Here is a 20,939-nt window from a genome sequence, read left to right on the forward strand (position 1 = left end):
ATTTTTTTGCTAAAGAGGAATATTTCTTCCTCTTATCTCTTACTTTCTTTGGAATCTGTTTAAGAATGGTTATTTCTTTATCTTTATATTTTAGTGGTCCTCCCCTTTGAGCTCCTAGAACCTCATCTCTTGTAGTCTTTCTAAGAAATTTAACATGAACTTCTCTTGGAACATTGTGTGTTCTTGCATATGCTGAATTAATCCTATAAATCAAGTTTATATCCCACCACAACTGTTGTTTATCTCTATTAATGTAGTCTGCTAGTATTGTGGTCATAATCTCCTTAAGATCTTTGTTCTCAACTTCTGGCAAGTTTTGGAACCTAAGGAAAAAAGACATCCTTTCAAATTCTATTTTTATCATGTGGTTTTCAAATTCTACATTCCCCCTTTGGATTGTCTTAACCTCGTCCCTCATCCCGACCGCACCCTCCTCCAGTACATCTATTCTCTGTTCATTCCATGTGGCTTGTTGTTTCGTTTCTCTGAGCTGATCATTTAAGTCTTTCAGTTGTTTTTTCATTTCGTACTGTCCCTTTAAGATACATTGAAGCATCTGGTGAATAGATAAGTCCTTTGTACTCTCTTCAGGGGCTTTAGGTTGTAGAAATGACCCCAGTTGTGACTGCTGAGTAATTGGACTAGACGTAGAAGATGTCGGGGCCGATGAAGCCTTGCCAGGCGGTAATTTCTTTGGACCCATCATAAAGTTCAGAGATAGTTATTAATCTGTGCAAAGAAATGGCGTCTGTGGGAGAGCACAGCCGGTAGAGATCACAAGGCAGGCAAATCCAAGGGAGAATAAATCTTCTAATACAAGACTAGATCAAACAGGTGAATCAAAATATTCCAAATCCAAGGGAAAAACGTATTTAGAGAGGCTCCTGGAGATCTCTGGGGTAGAGACTAGTTCAGAGCCATAAAATCTTCCAAAGGAGGAATTTCATTCATAAAGACAATGAAGAAGGAGGAAGTGGCCATCTTGGCTCAGCCTTTACAGGTGGTCAGGAAACAACAAGTTCAAAGTTCTCATACATAGTTTAAAGAAGAGTCAGTTCAACCATCCTTTCTCTCGCAATTGTGGTCAAAAATTATTTTTCCATTGTTTAGGGGAAGTGAAAGTAAGTTTTTAACTCTCTCTCTCTCCTGTGAGAGGGAGAGATTTTGCAAGTGCTGCTTTTCCGAGGGGGGTGGAAATTCCCCCCCTCCAATCTTAACTCTTCCAAAGGTTGAAACAAAGTTCTAAAAAAAAACTGCAGTTCAACAATTGAATAAACCAGTAAAAGACTTGGGGAGATTCCCCACCTCACCGCACTTCAGCTGCATCTTTCAAATTGATTGCTTCCTTCCAGGCTCCGTTCGGCGAAGGCGCGCGGTGGCATTCCGTGCACCCCCCACGCTTTCCGGCTCCTGGGGCAAAGTTGGAGACCCCCCCTCCGTGGCTGCCGCCATTCCAGGGGGTCCCAGCAAGCCACCCTTACGGCAGGGTGCCCCTCCAAGGCACCCTGTGCTCCCCCCAGACTTAAGGGGAGCCCACCGAAACAGCGATACCGATTTCGGATACCAGAAGTCATCTGTATTTTCCCCTGATTATTATTCATTATCCACTGGTGCAGACTTGAATCTTGCATCAACCTAAATCTTTGAACAGGTAGAGTTTGCCTGCAAGAAAATAACTGTAAGGCATCCTACTTTTTCCAGCTGTTCAAGCAGCTCTTGCCATCATTATAAATGTAGATAGATTTCATGTTGCACGAACATTTTTATAGTAACTTCCATCTGCTAATGAAATTCAAATAAATAAAATAATCTGTCTGAATTTTTAATTTATAGTGAGGTATAAATTCCTAGTATTCTCAATCTTGCAAGGCATTAATTTATGTTGAGCATAAATCTTCAGCTTCCAACTCTTTTATAAGTGTCTGAAGGCAATAATATACAATTTTGTAATATATTTTCAGGTATTTCAATATTTGTGAAAGAGAGATTTGTGTTCCATCCTTTCAAATATATATATATATATATATATATATATATATATATATATATATATATATCACTTGAGACTGCTTGCAGATTTAAAATCCATGCGAAACGTCTTAAAATGACTAACACACACAAACTCTAAAAATCTCTCATTATTTTAGGGAACATACAGGGTGATATGGCAAGAGGCAGTCCCTGAGATATCTTGAATCTCAGCCTTTTCAGTGTGAAGATCAATAATAATTCTTGAATTGTGCTTAGAAACAAGAAGCCCAGGAGTGGGGTAATATGAACATTATATTATTAGTAATTATTAAATGTCTCAATTCACAGGTCTGCGACTAAGAAGCTGTTTGATTATTTTCATCTAATTTCCATGTATTTCGGTGTGCTGAAAACAAATAAAATACTGAAAAAACTCCTAGACGTCATGATTTGCCACAACATGCAAAATTGTCTTCAAATTTATCTTTTTTTAAAATTTGTGGTAATTTTTTTATATTATGGGTTTTTAACCAAATTTAAAGTCCAAATTACTATTAATTAATTCACATAAGTGCATTTAAGATATAAAATGCCAAAAACCCCTTAAAGGGTTTGTCCAAGTTATGTAAAAAAAATATAGCACTGTAAATCTGATGGTCAGCAATATATACATAAGCTAAGCAAGTTTTAAGTCTGGGCTTCTAATGGTAGAAGGGGTTAATCTTTCCTGAAGAATCCAGTGGGAAGGAGACACAGGGCAGATAGCAGCATCTCTGGTCAGTGCAGGGGTGGCGGCCAGCACTGTGACGTCTCGTGTACAGACACAGAGCTGCTCTCTCCTGCATGCCACACTTGTGCACGAATCATCATCAGGTTCTTGGTTCTAGCCTGTTCACACTTTTTCATCGCGATTCATGTTAGCTCGTCATTCTTCAACCGTTATGTTATGGCTCCGCGAAAGTGTATTAATTCACCAGACAGTTTCTGTTTCATCTGTGGTGAATATACAGTGTCAAACTCAAGGCCCGGGGGCTGGATCTGGCCCACAGGATGCTTAGATCTGGCTCACCAGGCTGCCCTGGAAACAAAGAAGGACTGGCATGCAGTGCCTCTGCCAGTGAAAACAGAACTTGGGAGGGCCGCATGTGGCCCTCCTGAGCTCCATTTTCACTGACAGAGGGTTGCATGAGGCTGTCGCAGCCGAAAATGGAGCTCAGGAGCCCGTTTTCTCTGGCAGAGCGTTCAGGCCACCACAGGCGCCCCCGATATGAGTGATGTTGAGCTGGCCATGCCCATCCTGGCCACGCCCACTCTGGCCCTCCGAGGTCAAACACAACCCTGATGTGGCGCTCAATGAAATCAAGTTTGACACCCTTGTTCTAGAGGGACTCTTCTTCCTTGCTCTTTTGGAGGATGCTGATCTGATTGAAAAACTTCTCAGGGATTCTTGGAATGAATATTAGAAAGGACATATTGGCCTCTTTGCAATACAAGCCTGTCAACCTGTTCACTGCAGTGTTGAACAGTGTTGAGCATGGTGGTTACTGGGTGGTTGCTGACAAGGATTTTGACCCAAGGCCAAAAGGCAGGCAGAACTCCTCTTCCTTGGCATTGCTTGCCTCTCTAACAGAAGAACCTTTCTGCCCCATTCACTTTCTGGTCTACATAACTTCCTAAACTTTTGGCCCGTGTCTTATAAGGCTGCTGGGCTCTGTAATAACACAGGGGTGAATCTTTGCTTCTATGATCCACATATCACTTCCCAATAGCCAATAGTGATAACATCCCTTCACATGCATAGTGGACGCACGCATCCTGTGCTTCATTTTGTGGGTACAGTTTGATGTGTTTTCTGGCATTATTGTAGGTACCTGCCAGTGGTGGGTTGCAAATAATTTTACTACTGGTTTGGGCTCACTAGCATGCACGCTTGCATGCGCGTGCAACACTTCTGCGCATGCGCAGAAGTGTCTGGGTGGGTGAGCGAGGCCTCCCGCCGCTGTTACTACTGGTTCAGCTGAACCGGGCCAAACCAGCAACAACCCACCACTGGTACCTGCCCATTAGGCTTCACTTCCAACTTCCATGGTGCAATGGTGCTACTTAATTAGCCAGCTCAATACACTACATGTTTGAAGGAGGGGATGTTAGTGTGCTCCAGCAGTTTCTGCAGTCATAGTAATTCTGTGGCAGATGCAGGAGAGGGAGATGACATGGTTCCCTTGAGCATCCTCGCTCCAAATTGTAAGTATGCAGGCTGGACAGGTTAGGAGTTGTTTGGTTTGTACTGATTATAAATGCAAAATCACTGACATCTTGGAAGACAAAATGGGATTGAGTGCAACAAGACGGCTATCTTGCAGTGGCTTGGCAAATACAAATCTCCCAATTTCAATTCAAGATAGGAAGGGATTAAGTTGAATATCAGATCTCCAAATGCTAAGCAGAGAATTCAAGCTCTTTAAGTACATTTTCTAGCAATCAGAGAAATGTTATTTTCATTTATCCCATGGTGAAAGGAAATAGGAGCCAAAAAAAATTTACATTTACATAAGTCAGTGGTCATGCTGACATTGATATTTTAAACTCTTGTTACATACAAGTGGACTTTAATTTTTAAAGACCGAAAGAGATATGTTGTATAAGTATTCCCCTTGCAAGACATATTTAGTCTCAGTTTTTTTGTTTCCTGTTTAATAAGTAATTCATTCTCATTTTCCATCCCCCCTCTCCCATTGTTTAGGCATTTAAGGATATACACTTTCTTCTCTTTAAAAAGTAATGTGTGATGCATATTAGGACTAGAACTATGTTTTAGTACGTCAGAGTCTCCTGCATGTAAAAGAGATATTGGTGGAATTACCAAGAGGGGAAAAAAACTAACTGGTTTGAGCTTTGTTATTTTTTTCAGCCAGTTGCTAGGGAAAGTAGACAGATTGTATGGTTTTCTTAGCGTTTTAATGATTGTTCCATTCTAGAAGGTTTGGGATGGGGAGACTTTAGGTCTGGGGTTCTAGTCAGGATGGAAGTTTCTCATTTTAGGAACAGGTGAGCATCAGCCAGGGGTGTGTTTTGGCAGCCGCTACTACCGGTTCATTCAGGGATGGCCCATGCGTGTGTGCTTGATGTGTGCTTGATGTGTGCACATGCACAATAAAACAAAAATTGCTCTGCGCATGCGCAGAAGCCAAAAACAAGAACAAGGAGACCCGGATCGGGGCCGTGGCAGGCCTGGGTCGCTGCCAGTTCCAGTGACCTAGGCCACTCCGGTTCGGCCGAACCAGTCCAAACCGGTAGGAACCCACCACTGGCATCAGCTCTTTATTCCAGAAGAGCAGACAGAGGGGCTACTGCATTGGACTCTTTGTGCAATTCATAGTAGCCAATCTCAATTTCATTAGAGCTCCAAATAATTTATGGAGAAGGAATTTATCTAGAGAGAAGGAGAGCCCCACATTTTTGGACATGGGGATAGTCTATGTGAGGTTTTTTTCTGGGTAATCCCTCAATGGCTCTTATAGGCAGACATTCAGACCAATTAAACGTGAGCTAGATTAAATATCTTGTAGCCTGTGTGGATTCATCTTTGATTGTGGCATGGTGGTGCAGCCGTACATTTACTCCAAACATGCTTCGGTTTGTTGAAGCACGTATTTATCTCTTCTTCCTCTTATCATTATACATGTATCAGAGCCTTACAGTTAATCCAGGGAGATTTGTGATGAAATTGGGCTCTGAAGTCCCCAAGCACACCATCTGGATAAAGTGGCTTATTCAGATCAGAGATATAAATTTCCTTCTCATGGAAATCCTCTTTAAAACCACCTTCATCTCCTTAACCAACCTCTCCTCTTTTTCAACCCGCCTGCAAGAGGGGCTATTATAATCCCGCTGATGTTTTTCCCAGTACTGTTGATAATCTCCCCGTTTGCCACCTTCCTGGCAAATCGGAATAGAGGCCAGAAGACTTACAAGAAAATCACAATCAGTTCAAAGAGCTTCACATTATTTCTGAATTACAGAGCATCCTTCGACTTCTCAAATGTTACGTTGACTTCTGTGAATTGGACTTGCAATGCAGCAAGGAAGACTAAATTTTCTGAAGCACATTTCTGTATGTCTGTTGATTATTTCTGTGTTATTATGGAAAATTGTGTGGAACACTGGACTTTCAACTATATAAATATAATTTATATTAGTAATGACACGTGGCATGTATGTCACATTGTAAAACAATCTGACAATGTATATATTCAGGTATTTGTAAACACCTGAAACCGCCACTTCCATTCCATTTCCACATCTACTTTTAAATTGTGGCAGTGGCTTGTCTGTTAACCAACCTCTGTTAAGGAAAAACAACATGCTCCATAGAGAATCGCACTGCAATAATGGTGCCAGTCACCTACAATGTTCAGTACAAATCATTTAGGAATACTTATTGGAAGTGATCCTGAGTTATGAATGAAAAAGTTCCCACTTTAAACTTGCACCAGGTGACCTAAGTCCAGTCCGCATTCTCTCATCCCATCTGCAATACACAGATAAAAATAATCTGTTATGGGATTATTATGCAATTACTGTGGTGGTGCATCTTGAAGTTTATGAATTTCTTCATTCATCTTGGAATGTCTTGAAGGTAACTGAAACAGAAAACCTTTTGGAGTTGCCTGTGTTGAACCTACTGTTGTCAAGGCTTAGCCTTACTTATAGAAGCTGACCAATCTGACAATCCAAACCTCTTGGCTTATTGGAATGACCTATTTCTAAGTAAAAGTAGGGTCCCCTTGTCTGACATAGATTAAATATCCATCAGTGGAGTATGCATATATTAATCTTTGATTGTGGCATGCTAATCAGGGGTCAACCTATTTTCCAAAGCACCAGAAGGCAAGAAAAAAAAAACGATGGATGGAGGCTTATCAAGGAGAGAAGCAACCTAGAACTAAGGAGAAATTTCCTAATGGTGAGAACAATCGATCAGTGGAATGGCTTGCCTTTAAAGACTGTAGATGCCCCATCACTGGAAGCTTTCAAGAAGAGACTGAACAGCCACTCATCTGAAATGGTATAGGGCCTCCTACTCAAGCAAGGGGTTGGACTAGAAGACCCCCTTCCAACTCTGTTATGCTATGTTCTAATGCAAGCATTTATACATGAATGACTATGGCTCCTCTTCATTTGGGACCTCCCATTGATTGGTTGAGTCTCAGATAGAGATCTTCATTGGTCTTTTAGTCAAGAACTGAACTGAAGAACTGTGCCAAACATTGGTAGCTTCAGAATGGATTTAGACCTCAAAGCATGTGCAGGATATGTGTTCCTTATGAAAGAAGCGTTTCCACACCTTGTGGAATGTACTCTATGCCATTGTCTTGTTAAGTGTCAAAACTCCATGTGGCAGCAAGATCTATTTGCAGTTTCATTCACAATTTTCACATCTCTCTTACACTGCAGATGTTCTCGTCTGATCACCCATGTCACATTTCAGTACACAGACATGGATACTGCAGTTGAAATAGCACAGTTGGAACTATTTCTGGCTTTGACTCCTCCAGTGTTGACAACAAAAAAGATAGCATTCTGGTCTAGTCAATAACAGTTCCGGCAGGATTCATGCCTCTTGATCCAATCTCTTCTTTAATTGTGCTGAGGCATGAAGGCATCATGGATAAAATGGTGATTAGGAATAGTGGGGTGCATTTGAATTCCAGGTATAATGCAACAGAGCTTAGGCCTTAATTCAGCGCAATTAAAGTAGGTAGTGGCTGCTATCTTTAGTACTCCCTAGCGTGCTAGGCTAGCGGAGGGATATTAACTAAAAGCTTATTTTTAGCAGGTTCTTGGATTTTTGAAAAACTATATAAATAGTTTTGTTTAGGGGGAGTTGTCCCCAAGAGCCCTATTAGGTGAGGCAGCCTGATGTGCCTTAAGGAGATTGGCATTCATCTGCAGCCCAAATTTTAGACTAATCCAATAGCGGTGAAATTTTTAGCACCAGGGAAATAGTCTGGCTATCACTTTTTGCAACAGTATTATTTCCCATATGCAATACAACTATTCAAAAATCACAATGAATTGAGTCAATGTGATATACTCCCATGGAACTGGGCACCGTATAGCACTGCAGCCTAAAATTGCTAACTTACATTCACTGCCTGAGGTTATACGGTCATTTTTAAAATCATGGACTATTAGGTGACCTTTGTGTATCTGATTTACAAGTATAATCACACACAAAAACACACACATGTATATCCATGTGTGCATATGTGTGCGTGTACACATACATACGTATATAGACTAGAAGACTTCTTGGGACAAATAGAAGAGATCTTGGTTGCTTTGATTTTTTTTAAAGAATTAAAGTGGTTTTTCCAGCAATAAAATAAGAAACTGATTATAAAAGAATAGTGTTATATTATTGATAGTTACTGTAGAGTTTTAATTTCAAGCCCCCCACCCCCAATACACACAATACATAGGAGATTTAACTACTATTCTTTTGTTAATTAAAAAAATCATTTTTATTTTACAGGGTCTTCAAGATCAATATGTTAGAGCCAGTTATCTATTGTAAGAAAATGGAAGATGTAAGTTCTTTTAGCTTAGCAAACACAAAAATCAATTCACTGACTCCATCAAGTCACCGAGTCCATCCACTTTGCTGGTGGTCATTCTCTTCTCTTTTCTTCTACCTTTCTCAGCATTAGAGCTGGGTGGGGGATGGGAATTAAAAGAGCTGGGAGAGAATTAATATTCTGTATCACACCTCAGCATGCAGGGGTTGTAATCCCAACCAGACACTGTACAAAAAGCTTCTACTTTTTGTTTAAACACCAAAACAAGCCAAATATTGAAGTGTTAGCTAGTAATTCACCATAACAATGACTGAAATGTTGCCAGCCACTGCCAGCAGTGATTTATCACATCAGGTGGCTGTAGTAGGAGGGTTTTTTTATCCATTGAATGTGGCTTGTGTTTTTAGTCTAACCTAGCATGCAGGATGATTTTGAGGTTAAAATTAAGCATACCTGCATGCCTTGGAGGAAGAGATAAAAATGTTAATAACTTTAATAGATGTCATGAGAATGCCACTGCATTTTCTTTCCAATTTCCTGAGCTTTGTCTTCCTCCCACCCCCATAAATCTCTCTTGTCACAAAACTTGCTCTACTTAAACTTCTGCTAATAAAGGTCCTTGGTAAAGAATGCTCCTCCCCTTCCTTTCCTGTTGAGAGAATGGGGCTGTCTTGAAATTGTAATGGTGAGGGATTAAATAAAGCATTTGGTATGCAAGGCCATATGAGATGAAATCTGTGACATCACCTTTTCTCACTTGCTTTTTCTGGCTGTTACTCATTACTGAATAAAAAACCAGCAATTTTCCCGAGTAGCAAAAGGTATCAATCCTGCCTTACTTTTGGGGTTGTCAGGTCTTCCTTTTTAAAAATAATAATGTTATTAAACATCACAATTAAAAAGATAAGAGGTAATGCAAACTGAAAAGAAGAAAAGAATGAAAAGGAAAATTAGAAAGTGAAATAAAAGAAGAGAAAAAATAAAAATAAGAACATATTAAGAAAAAATGTATAAATAAATAGCTTTCTTCTTCATCATAAATATAAACAATATTAGCAACTTATCACCTTCTCTTAAAATATAATAAATGATCTCTTCTTCCCACATCTCATCTCTTATCTATAAACAAAATTTTAAAACCTCATCATTTAGTTGTGATCAGCAAAAGTCCATTAAGACTCGCCCCAAGATGGGATGGCAAGCAAACAAATTAAATAAATGAACAAACAAATTTAACAAATAAATTAAGTTTTAGCATATCTGTTATAACTTGGGTCAAATCAATCAACTTTATATTCCTGCCTTTCATTTTTAACAATCTTGATCCTTAACCCCTCAAATAATATCCTAAAACTTGATTTCTTCCCACTTTATTTGGCCCATATCACAAAATTCTTCAAAACCTTAACAGATCTATTTGTAAATCCAATATAACCAAATTATATTGAAAAACTTCAAACTTATATTTTGAAAACCTTCAAAATCCCTACATACATACATATGTTCAGTACGTACGTACATATTATTCAAAACAACAACATTTTTCCATGGGAAGGATTTTTATAATTAACTTCAAAATCTTATTTCAAATCCATCTGGACCTATTTATACCTTTCCAAAATTAATATTCTTAATCATCCCTGTGCTCCCTAAAAAAAGTTTTAAAAATATTTCAATTTGTACTTAAAATTTATTTTACTAAGGATTGAGGAAAACTCAGCTAGTTTAGTAAAGCTGCCTTTCTGAAGGTTCCTAATATCTGAAAAGCATTTTGCAAGCAATTTCAAAAAAAATGATAAGAAAGAAAGTATGTGAATCCTTTTTCCATAATGATGCCAACTGCAGTTTAGACAAAGATGGCAATACTTAATCTCCCAGAGCTCTAAACTGCTGGAGACTGCTGTCTTGTAGTCTTCTTGTGGGGAGCAAATCTCTGAATTACTTGAGGGTGATCCCAAGCCCTTTCCTTGTTTGGAGAGGAATCCCGAAGAGCTGATCCATTTGTTGTTTCTTTATTCTATTACAGTTGTTGGGTTCTTTCTCAGCATTTGCCATTTCTTTATTTTTCTTTATTTTCTTTATTAATTTATTTACTGTCCATCTCATTATCATGTCATTTCTTCCACGGAATGTTGGTGCTCTCAAGTTTTCCTGTGTAAAAAACTGGAGAAAATTCTGAAAGGAGCTATAATAATTGGTACGGGCACTCTGAGAAATAGATGTATAAGTAGTACTCCTTTAACATGTCCCTATATGAGCTATTTGTTAAACAAGGACTATCTTTAGACTGCCTCCCTATAGGAGTTTAGGGTGAAATCTTCAAGGTCAAGTGTTGAAAATAAGCATGAGCAAATATAGAATCCAAAAAGGAAGGAGTTCTTTACACCACACATCTAACTTATAGAACATACAATGAAATATGTGCTGCCAATTGAGGTGACAGTCACCAATTTAGATGCTTCAAAGGAGTAGAGCAATGTGCTGTTTGAGGAATTCTGGAATTGAAGTCTACACATCTTAAAGTTGGCAAGTTTCAAAAACACTGAACTTGATAAGTTAGCAGATGATCTGGTTGTCACTGGCTACTAATTTCAATGTTTACCATCTCCTGAGGATCAGGTAACAAGGAACAGGATTCTTTAGGTAACAAGAAGTTACCTAAATTAGGCAACAGCAAGTCCTGACCAACAATTCATCAAGTTAGCTCTTTAAAAGGAGAAATGGCAAAGGAGTTACCAATCAGAATGTACCCACACATCTTCTTTAAAAAAACGAATTGTTCCCCCAATGATAAAATAAAAAGATAGTGAGTCGCAATAATGGTAATAAGACAGAGGTCCTCAAACATTGTGGCACTAAAATTTCAAGCTGGATTGATCTTTTCCATCATCCTGATACCAAAAACTCAGGAATCTGCCCCAAATAATACAATTTAACTAAAGTGAAATGGAAACCTTTAAGAAATGTAGTGCTTTTTGAATGGAAAACTGACAGGGGAAAAAATCTTCCATATAAAGAACTTTCTTAGAGCTGGATGACATTTCTGGATTACAAAAGGTTAGAAAATGTGGTGCTTTTTATGCAAAGAACTGAAGAAAGAGGGCGAAATAGCTTGATATCCCTCTTGTATTGATAACAAAAATAGAAGTGCTTAGATTTTTTTCCCCTTCTAAATTCTCTTCCCCCTCTTTTAACATTGCTGTTGTTATGAGGAAAACAGTTTTAAAGGCAGGTTAAGGGGATTAGCTACAATTCTATACTTACTGAATATAGGTAAAGGTGCTTCTGCTTAGAACTGAAATTATATTTTGTACTCAGCATCTTACTGAACTGGCTAGTAACATGCAGAGCTAATATTATAGAGAAAATAAAATTCTTCATGAATGAAGGCAAATTCTTCATTACATTCTTCATTTAAGTGCTTCAGTCCCAGTATTTTAAAACTAATTTGAGCTTAAAATTCACATTTTAACTCACTCTGCCTATATAGGCTGGCTGTCCAGAAAGCCAGAACTGCAGTCCCTTCAGGGCTCTGTTTTTTTTGTAGATGGAAACCTGATTCCTGTTATTTGCCCTCTTGAGCTTTCCTTCCAGCTACGCCTGAATATACCAGCTTCCCTGGGAAAAAAGAGAGGTCTTGGCTTAGTTGTATGTGTGTGAGAATTTAACAAGCAATTCTCATGACTTAGCTAGATAATGCCACAGTGGGCAGTGCTGTTGCCCTCCTCTCTGTATTGGGGAGTTTCCTGAATATACCTAGTTGGCCACTATGTATTCCAAACCAGGAAGAAGTCAACATAGCAGACCAGAGATGCCACATATTGATTTGGGGGTGATGTCAAGGCTGATCTGTTCCAGCCATTGAATGACAGCAAAGGCAGAAAAGCAGATACCTGCCCTTCTCCTCCTTCCTCCATATTTGGGGATGTTGGCTCCCATTAGACCCGGTCCACATGGCTATTACTAAGGGGTTGTAAGATGCCAAATCCAGTCTATCTGGAAGGTATCCGGTTGTCTTTTTTCCAGGAGGCTCAATTTCTGCCAGACTATAGATTGATAATACAGGTGCAGTGCAATTCAGGGTACTTTCCTTGGCCAAAGAGAGACTGTACACTTTTGCATTTAAGTTGCAGGCTCATTAAGCAAAGTTAGCATTATGCTAAGTGCCACTGTATAAATGAGGCCCAAGGTGCTACTCAAATAAAATAGAGGCAAGCAGCAAAATGTGATGTACACAAGTCACATTTGAGGTCCTTACATCTTGTCAGCACTTGTTCCAAATAATAAGTTGGATTAAATGGATGGTGGATAATAACCAGGATTTTCAGAAATTTCCTTGTACCTAAAGCCTTTCTATCTCTTGTTTTACCAACGTAACTCTCCCAGAGACAATGCATACTTAATGTAGCCCAAAAGGTAATTTAATCATGGGTTGTAAAGTATCAAGTTGTAAAGGAAAACACAACTCCCAGTGTGTTGAAGAAGAAATTGATTTCTTCTGTTGTGTCTGTCTTTTGATAGATAATTTGTATTTGGATGCTGAAAAAATTAATTTGTTGCACTTACTCTGTGTTATACATCTTTGATCAGCATAACTGTAGATAACATTCTGGAATTAGAGCCTCATAAATGTACTGTAATGCAGGAAAATAATCTGGGGGCAATTTAGCGATCTACCTAATAATGAAAAAAAAAACCCAAAGTAATAACTCCCTCCCTCCCTCCCTCCCTCCCTCCCTTCCTTCCTTCCTTCCATTCATCCATCCATCCATCCATCCATCCATCCATCCCTTAAGATCTGGTTGTGCCAGCAAGCCTGGGAATTCTAGGGAACAGAGGGGCTTGTGAGATGACTTCATTAACATCCCTTTCTTGTTTCCTTGTTTGTTTTTATACTTAACAATGATAGTGGGTTGTGAGTTGTGAGTTGGTTGTTATAAGTTGTTCGTTGGTTGTTATGAGTTGTTATAAATTGTTGTGCTCCATTACTGGAGATTTTTAAGAAGAGATTGAACAGATTTTAAGAAGAGATTGAACTGTGCATTACCAAGATGGTGTCCTGTCGCGTTTGAGGAGAGCTTCGGGGAGATGATTGTCCTTCTTGGGGCTTGCAGGGGGTACCCTATCCCATCGTTGGTTCCAGGTCCAGCTATGAGAACTTCCTGGGACCTCGGGGATACCCTTGAGCTGCGATGTCCTGCCTTGTAGCCAGAACGTTGTGAGTGAAGTGGGGCGGTTGGCAGTGAAAGGAGAATGGAGAGCGTCGGCGGCTGCCGGCGTGGGTGTGGTCAGCGGCTGCGGTGAGATGCCCGGCCTGGGGTCTCTGCAGCTGGCGTGGGTGTGGTTATTGTCGTTGGCGGGACGCCCGGCCTGGGGTCTCTTATTAGGGAAAGTCTCAGACCTCAGGAGGTCACTGTGCCTCAGATAGGCAGGTGTGAGTCTCTTTTTGTGAAATGGGGCCTTGGAGCTCAGGTGGGCCTTTTTGTTACATACCTGTCTCCCTGCTACATTTCATCGGCCCTGCCGGTGATCCTGGGGGATTTCAATCTGCCTTCCATTGGCGAGACATTTATTTATTTATTTATTTATTTATTTATTTATTTATTTATTTATTTATTTATTTATTATTTATTTATTTATTTATTTATTTATTTATTTATTTATTTATTTATTTATTTATTTATTTATTTAATTCGACTTATCAGTCGCCCCTCTCCGCAAAGGGACTCGGGGCGACGTACAATCAAATCAAATATACAAGTGTGGCATGGAGGAGGTAACATCAATGTTTAACAATGCAGATGCAAGTGCAAGCCACTAAGTTAAAATAAATAGTCATAAGTTAAGACAGTTAAAACAATTTAAAAATGCAAAATTTACATTTACAGTATTAAAATTGCCAGGGAGGTTAGAGGTTCTAGTTAAGCCAGGCCGGCTAGTTGGAACAGGTGGGTCTTGAGTTTCGTGCGGAAGGAGCGGAGATCGGTCGTTATCCTGATATCTGGGGGGACATCTGAGTCAGCTCGGGAGTTCATGGCTTCCATGACGGCTATGGACCTAACTCAGTTAATTCAAGACCCCACCCATAATAGGGGACACACGCTCGACCTGATTTTTGTCTCTGGGCAGTGGATGAATGATCTACATTTAGGGGATATTTCTATTCAACCCTTGTCATGGTCTGATCATTTCCTCATCAGGCTTGACTTCCATACTGCTACCCCTCGCCGCAGGGAGGCGAAACTAACTAGATGGTTCCCCCCCCAGGCGCCTGATGGACCCTGAAAGGTTCCTGATGGAGCTTGGGACTTTTCCTGAATCCCTTGCTCACAACTCGACCAAAGCCCTAGTGGAAGCCTGGGATAGGGCAGCCACTGGGGCCTTGGATCGCATTGTGCCTTTGTGGCCTCTAACCCGGTGTTGATCCCGGGTGGCTCCCTGGTTTACCAAGGAGCTCCGGGAGATGAAACACCGGAAAAGAAGCCTAGAGAGTGGTTGGAGGGCCAGCTGGTCTGAATCTGATCGAACACTAGTAAAAATTCATATTAAATCCTACTTAGTGGTGATAAAAGCGGCAAAACAGCAACATTTTTTCGCTCTTATCGCGTCCGCAGATAACTGCCCAGCCGCCCTGTTTAGGGTGACCCATTCCTTACTTAACCAAGGAACTGGGAAAGATCCCTTGCAGGGTAGGGCTGAAGAATTTGTTCAGTATCTGCAGGATAAAATCGCTCAGATCCGGACAGGCTTGGACTCTGACTGGGTAGATTCGGGCAAGTCGACGGGGATGAATCTTGTGGAGACAATCTGGGATGAGTTTGACCCTGTGACCCCCGAGGGCATGGACAGGATTATGGGGAGACTCAGTGCTGCCACTTGTGTGCCAGACCCGTGTCCCTCTTGGTTAGTTTCGGCTTCCCGGGAGGTGACATGAGACTGGCTCCAGGCGATTACCAATGCTTCATTGAGAGAGGGGTTCTTTCCCGCCGCCTTGAAGGAGGCAGTGGTGAGGCCCCTCCTCAAGAAGCCTTCCCTGGACCCAGCTTCTTTAGCCAACTATCGTCCGGTCTCCAACCTTCGCTTTGTAGCAAAGGTTGTCGAGAGTGTGGTAGCACGTCAGCTTCCCCAGTACCTGGATGAAGCTGTCTACCTGGATCTGTTTCAGTCGGGTTTCAGGCCCAGGTACAGCACGGAGTCGGCATTGGTTGCGTTGGTCGATGATCTCTGGCGGGCCCGGAACAGGGGCTGCTCCTCTGTCCTGGTCCTATTAGACCTCTTGGTGGCTTTTGATACCATCAACCATGGTATCCTACTGCAACGACTTGGGGGGTTGGGAGTGGGGGGGCACAGTTTTACGGTGGTTCTCCTCCTACCTGTTGGATTGGTCGCAGTTTGTGTTGACTGGACGGCAGGGATCGACCCCGAGGCATGTCACTTGTGGGGTGTCCCAGGGGTCGGTTCTCTCACCCCTCCTGTTCAACATATATATGAAACCGCTGGGCGAGATCATCCGTGATTTTGGGGTATGGTATCATCAATATGCTGATGATACCCAACTTTTCATCTCTACCCCAAACCACCCAAACGATGCCCTCGACATGATGTCCCGATGCCTGGAGGCTGTGCGGATCTGGATGGGGAGGAACAGGCTCAAGCTCAATCCCTCCAAGACTGAGTGGCTGTGGTTTACGTCATCCCGATTTGTGCATCTTGTTCCATCTTTGATGATAGGGGGAGAAATTTTAGCCCCCTCAGAGAGGGCCCGCAATCTGGGAGTCCTCCTGGACACACGGCTTAGTTTTGAAGATCATCTGACGGCCGTGACCAGGGGAGCCTTTTACCAGGTTCGCCTGGTACGTCAGTTGCGCCCCTTCCTGGATCAGGATGCTCTATGCACAGTCACTCATGCCCTCGTCCTTTCTCGCCTGGACTACTGCAACGCTCTCTACATGGGGCTGCCCTTGAAGAGCACCCGGAGGCTTCAGCTGGTTCAGAATGCGGCCGCGTGGGTTATCATGGGGGTACCTAGGTGCTTGTTTTCCGGGTGTGATTTAAGGTACTAATTATGACCTTTAAAGCGCTCCATGGCTTAGGCCCAGGGTACCTGCGAGACCATCTACTGCCACCAGTAGCCTCCCACCGTCCAGTGTGATCCCACAGAGTTGGCCTCCTCAGGGTGCCGTCGGCCAAACAGTGTCAGCTAGCGACCCCCAGGGCGAGAGCCTTCTCTGTGGGAGCGCCTTCCCTCTGGAATGAGCTGCCCCCGGAGCTTCGCATAATCCCTGACCTCCGGTCCTTCTGACACGCCCTAAAAAGTTGGCTTTTCCAGCAAGCCGGCCTGGCCTGTTAATTTTATTTAATTTTTTAAATGTTAGTGCTATATTAATTGGGTTTGTTTTTTGGATTGTTTCTAATTTCCTTTTAACTTTTGCAATATGTGTTTTTTAATGCTGTACACCGCCCTGAGTCCTTTGGGAAAAGGGCGGCATATAAATCCAATAAAACAAACAAACAAACAAACAAACAAACAAACAAGATGTTTGTCTGAAGCAGGCTTGAGCAGAAGGTTGGACTAGAAGTCCTTACGGATCCCTTCCAATTCTGTTATAATTCTGATTTTATATATTCATTTATAGCTTTGTCATATGCCACTCAGAGTTGCTCTTGATGGGATGGGCAGATCAAATAAGCATGTTAAGTCTACTGGAGACTTATAAAGTTAAAAAAATAGTAATCCAGAATTCACTGATATGACCTTGGGCAGCTCTAGGTTCAATTAGGAGGAAAAGGGGCTGTATGCCAACTGTGAGTTGCCTAGGGGAGGCAGTGTGTGCTCTGTGCTTGGCCATGAACACAAATCATGCAGCAGGAAAACTGGGTGGTAATTGTCTTTTTGCAATGTGACTCCCACTTTTTGTGGCTAGTTTTACATGGATCCGAAGTAACTAGCTCCCAGGATCAACAAGCATGCACAAGCATTAGCCCCATTTAAAGAGGCTGGGAAACTGTGTTGCCCCCTTCATAAGTTTGCCCAAGGAACAGTGATTTATAATGGGCTTGTGACTGTTTGGATAATTGCACAAATGTGACAAGTCTCCTTGAACATGACAAATAGCTTTGTGCTGAAATCCAGCTGCAAAGCTCTTAGAAATGTTGGGCAGGCAATTGAAATACAGGCCATGTATGTTTTCCCCCTTTTCTCTGGTGAATTTGTGGAAACCAGGAGCATCTGATCAAGATAAATCACATCTTTAAAACAGCAACAACTCCAAGAACTGTGGTATTTACTCCAGAAGGGCTGGGACAACTCGCCAGGAGAATGTTGTAGTGTTACTGGCTGGCCTCTAAGATTTTTTTAAAATCATAGCACGACGTGTAATCCCAATCTGTTCGACAAAATATGTTTAGGTAAGCCATGGTTTTCCATTACATGTAGACCCAGCCTTTGTGCATTCAGGATTAAAAGTAATCATCCTACTATGCCCTCTCAAATCTTGTGTGTGATGGAGAATAAGCACCCCCTGGATTGTGAAGACCTGATTAACATACCGGGAGCCTGGCACTCACTCTAGGCCAGTGGTGGGCAACCTTTTTTTTCAACTGAGCCAAATCTCGCCAAAACCACGATTGAAATTTATTTTGAGAGCCGCATTTTTAAAACCGAAAATACATAGGATGGTACACTGTTTTTAGTTTCAATAAACTCTGGCATTTGAAGCACACAAGTCTTAAAGCTGTCAAGTTGCAAGATCCTTGCATCCCTAACCATTTAGGAAAAAAACCCCAAGGGGTCTTCAAACCTGACAGCTTGAAGACTTGTGGACTTCAACTCCCAGAATTCTGAGAATTGAAGTCCACCAGTCTTAAAACAGCCAACTTTGCAGACCTCTGTGTTAGCCCAAAGCCTGGCGCTGGGCGGGCCTTACTCCCCCATTGGTGGAGCCCCAAGAAGCGAGGAGCAAGCACAGTAGTCACAAAATAAATGTGTCCTAATCCACAAATAATTCCACGCACTTTGCAGACTCCTTTGACAGAGCTCTATAGAATTATCCCAGATCTTTATTAGCACCAAAATTAATTACTACTTTCTTAAGACCACCTACTGAGTCCCGGAGCTGAGAGCAGATAAGAGGAAGAATAATAGAAGAAACTAGAAGAAATCTGGTTTAGCCACAGAGCTTGATGGATCACAAGGATGCTTCTTCGTCCTTCTTGAGGAGTTCCCAAAGGAAAATAGAAATGAGCAAAGGCTATTAGCTATAAACCTGTCACGGTTGGGCTTATTTTTCCTCTCCTGATGGAGCTTCAGCTAACCTTCTCACCTCCAAACTGGCAAGCTGATACCAGGATCCCCAGTCTTGTCTCTGTTGGTAGGAAAGATGCAACTGACCATCCCATTTGGATGGGTGTAACATAGGTCGGGGCAGCCTGGCCATAGTAATGGGTAGTGGGACTCGGCACATCTATAGCAAAGCTTTCCTCTGCTCCAGTTCAGGGTACTTTCTCTCTCCTTCACCCACCTTGCAAGGTTGTGGTAAAGATGAAATGTGGTGGGAGCGGGAGGGCAACTGTGCACTCTGTCTAAGCTAAAATGTCTATGGAGAGTCAGTCATCCAGGTCAGAGATGGAGCTCTAAAGAAGCTTCTAGCACCAGAAGCAAAACGTCTTTAAAAAAATCCAGAAAGTCCAGTTGCCTCTTGAAAAAGCACCATGAGCTGGATGACTGAGAATCTCCATAGGCACCCGGTGTAAAGTTTGGAGAAGGAAAGGCAGCTTTGCCGCGGACTCCCAAGCCACATCCGCCTGCGGCTAAAACTTTCCCACGTGGAAAGGCGGGAAGCTGACGGAAGGCCGAAGCAGTCCCCTGCTTCCTCGGGGGGCAACTTACCATCCAGTCTAAAAACATCTCCGGGTAGCCATTGGGTTCTTCGGCCAAGAGTTCTTGGGAGCCGAGCGCCTCCTCGAGACTCCGGACCGACCTCAGGCTGCCCAAGAGAAGCAAGGCCAGCGCTAGCAAAAGGCGGGAAGCATCCATGGTGGAGGCCCCGCTCCTCTCGCCTCTCTGCTCCCCACCCGACCTGCTTCCCCTTCTCCTGGCAGCGCCTTTATATCTCCTGCCATCCCAGACGCGGGGCGGGATTGATGACGGGGGTGGCAGCAGCCCATGCGGTGCGGGGCCCTGCGGCAGCTTCCCCGTGATGAGCGGAATGGGACCGTGACGGTCCCTGACAAGAGGCGAGCGCCGGTTGCCGTCTGGGGGCCGCTTGCGCGTTTATTGCGAGGATAAATCCAGCAGAATGGCTCTTTTCAGCCCTGGTGGGACGCCTCGGCTAATTGCTTGTTTACCACGCTGTGTGGTTTGCACCGGGGAAATCGAGGCCGGCGATTGGGAAGCTGACACACACACACACACACACACACACCCATCGTCTCCTGCAGCGGGCTTGGATTCCATTTCTTTTTCTGCCTCCTCGCTTCTGGTCCCCGCCCGACTTCAGGATCCTCCCTAATCATTGTGGATCGAAAAGAAAAAAGGGAAAGGGGCGCTTGTTTTGAAGTGCCCGAGAGGAGGGAGGAGAGCGGGCGCCCAGCACACATAAGAGCCGCATTAAAATGTGTAAAGAGCCACATGTGGCTCACGAGCCGCGGCTTGCCGACCACTGCTCTAGGCCAACAAGGGAGCAGGACCTCCTGCCTGCTGATAACTAAATTGTCATGCCTACCTGCCAAATTCAGAAAGTTCATCTGGACAATGCAAGCCTCAGATGTGGAATCAACATGGTTGAGCAGGCCCTGGCCTGGATTTGACCCGTATTTGGCACTATGGTCCATTCCATGTAACCAGTAACATTATCTTTCTCTCCACTTTTTGAAAATAGGGTTTCTACTGAATAAAACATTTACTCTAGATCAATGGGTGGTTTGCGGATGAGATGGAGAGTAAGCCCGTTGAGTTCAATTTGTACAATTTCTCTTAATTATGCATCCCTAATAATGCAGGATCCCCGAGTTTCATGGATTTGGGAGGAATCAAGAGTCCATTTTTTAGTGAACAGGTATGTATATCAGTAAGACATGGGAATATTAGTAGTTTGTGATAGTGCAGGCTCTTGGGATGGGAGGGGGGGTTGGGTGCTTGTGTGCATACACGTATTTAGCAATGGAGAAGACATCTAATGTCAATCTTTATTTATGCTGATTTGATTCAGAGGCCTGGAACCTGCTGGTTTGATACACAGTCAAGATTCCTTTAGAGCAGTTGCATTGATTGTTTTGTTGGCTCAGAGACATAATACTTCCTACCTCTTGAAGGCCTGCAAAAACACCACTCAGAGGGAGAAAGTACCAGTAAAGGCTTGGAACGTCTCCAATGTTTATATTTATAAT

Source organism: Natrix helvetica (genome assembly GCF_964273705.1).
Source record: "Natrix helvetica genome assembly, chromosome: 1".
In the NCBI taxonomy this organism is placed as follows: Eukaryota; Metazoa; Chordata; class Lepidosauria; order Squamata; family Natricidae; genus Natrix; species Natrix helvetica.